Source organism: Pavona decussata, unplaced genomic scaffold, assembly GCF_977016875.1.
Source record: "Pavona decussata unplaced genomic scaffold, jaPavDecu1.1 SCAFFOLD_53, whole genome shotgun sequence".
NCBI lineage: Eukaryota > Metazoa > Cnidaria > Anthozoa > Scleractinia > Agariciidae > Pavona > Pavona decussata.
In genome coordinates, this window is record NW_028145475.1 from 5,562,627 (window position 1) to 5,565,000 (window position 2,374).

The 2,374-nt window shown below is 38.1% G+C and overlaps 1 pseudogene; it reads right to left on the reverse strand.

Moving 5' to 3' along the window:
* Positions 1-2,105: 2,105 nt before the first annotated feature.
* The window catches only part of LOC146480714 (uncharacterized), a 1,267-nt pseudogene continuing 998 nt past the window's right edge, over positions 2,106-2,374 (reverse strand).

Consider the following 2,374-nt stretch of genomic DNA (forward strand, 5'->3'; position numbering starts at 1 on the left):
ATTCCCATAGCCACACAAGCAAGGGCAAATGGCATAGCACCAAAAATTTTGTTTTAGTACAATTTTCGCGGTCTGCAGTGAAACACAAAGCAGAAAGAAAAAATCAGTTTAGGTCGTGATCATATGAATGTCATAACTGTCACTAAGGAAAAGTTATTTCAACAACAAAAAAACGTACCTTTAAAATATCTTTCAGAGGCTTGATACTAAATGGTGTATTTGCAATTGCGTCTTTTGTATTACGGATTCCAAGCACAAAAACGAATTTCCGATTATGAGGATCCAAGAGATGGCCCCTTTGATCGACGTGAACCTACGAAATAAGAGAAAAATTTCGATGGCCTCGTTAATGGTTTTAAAAACAAAAGAAAGAGATCCGCAGAAATAGCACAATTTTTTTAATAATTCTTAACGTATTTCACTATCAAAAGATGGAAAGTCTTGCTTAGTATCCGTCACTTATTTGCCGATCACTGTACACGATTATCTGTTTTCATCAAAGAGTACATGTGCTGCGGAAAAGCTCATTGGTTAAAAGGGCTGTATTCATGGCCTTGAACACAGACGTAACTTATCTATTATGAATGACATCAATGAGTAATCATTGGGCACCCAACTGATTGGTCATTGATCATTCGCTATAATCAATAGGTAATTGATGACTTTTCGATGGCCAAGAATTTTGTAGCCTATCGATTACCGATCGATGACATCAAGTAATCGATATCAGCTGATAAGTAATTGATGCGTTTGATTGATCGTCGATTTCATTCATTATGAGGATCCAAGAGATGGCCCCCTTGCTCGACGTGAACCTACAAAATGAGAGTAAAATTTCGATGGTCTCGTTAATGGTTTTAAAAAGAAAAGAAAGAGATCCGCAGAAATAACACAATTTTTTTAATAATTCTTAATGTATTTCACTATCAAAAGATGGAAAGTCTTGTTTAGTATCCGTCACTTATCTGCCGATCACTGTACGCGATTATCTGTTTTCATCAAAGAGTACATGTGCTGCGGAAAAGCTCATTGGTTGAAAGGGCTGTATTCATGGCCTTGAACAGAGACGTAACTAATCTATTATGAATGACATCAATGAGTAATCATCGGGCACCCAACTGATTAGTCATTGATCATTCGCTTTAATCAATAGGTAATCGATGACTATTTGATGGCCAAGAATTTTGTAGCCTTCGATTACCCATCGATGACATCAAGTTATCGATATCAGCCGATAAGTAATTGATGCGTTCGATTAATCGTCGATTTCATCCATAAATTAGTCATTCAGATAACACACCTCATACAATTTCTAGTAATTGTTTTTTCTTAGCTTATTTCCGGATGATAAAAATTGACGTTGATAGAGAGGAAAGGTGTGAAGTCACGTTACCATGGAAGCCAAATTTCTGGATGACAACAATAGGGCCAAGATTAAGTTATAAAACGGCAAAAAAAAATTGATAGGTGTAGGTTAGCAAAACGAAAACTTTGCACGGGACAACACGCTTTTTTTTTTACATTTCTTAACCGTCGTTGCATGACAGCGACATGAAACTTCCTAGTTCCAAGGGGCTGCTTTACAGAGTAGGTGAACACGAACTGCAAATTTTGTTTCCTTTTTTTAGCAAATTGAAATCATTGATCTCCTAGCCTGTGCAGATTTCGCACTGGCTTTGTTGAGAAACACAGTCACCTCAGAGTGTCTACCAAGTAAAAGATCACGAATAAATAAAGCCTGTATCATGACATTTCTTTCAAAGAAGTCTTTCTCTTTGTTTCTTTATTTTTGATTTGGTAATTACCTTATTCTTGTACCGAACTTGTGGGGTACACTCTAAACTCACGAACTCACAAATTCTACTCGACAAATCCTTGTTTTTATTCTCCTCATGGTTTTCCAACGCGTCACTAAATATTTGTTCTATCTCTCACACACACAAACCTATTGTTTCATCTCAAACGACTCCGGATACAAAACTCGTGATCCTAGCCTAAACATGCTTACACAACTTCCGTTCACACTCCCCTAAAAATTAAAAGTGTCCCTTAATTTTTACCGAAACAGTCTTCAAAGTTAAATGACTAATTGAACTGGAACGAGGTCAGTCAACGTCATCATCCGTAGTGATCAGTCGTATTTTCTCCTTTGCGGTCTCAGCGGCTTGTCTTCTAAACCTGAAACGCTCTGTCTGTCGACATCCAGGCGTCAGCTGCAAGGGTGCTTCCTCAGTTGCGACCGGCCCTTTAATCTCCAATGGGCAGACCAAAGTTAGTGGTCTCTCAATGTGATGGCCCTTGTGTAGCAAAATTACTCCTCTGATGACCCCATCTCTCCCTCGAACATGACACATTACTCTTCCTTTCTTCCACT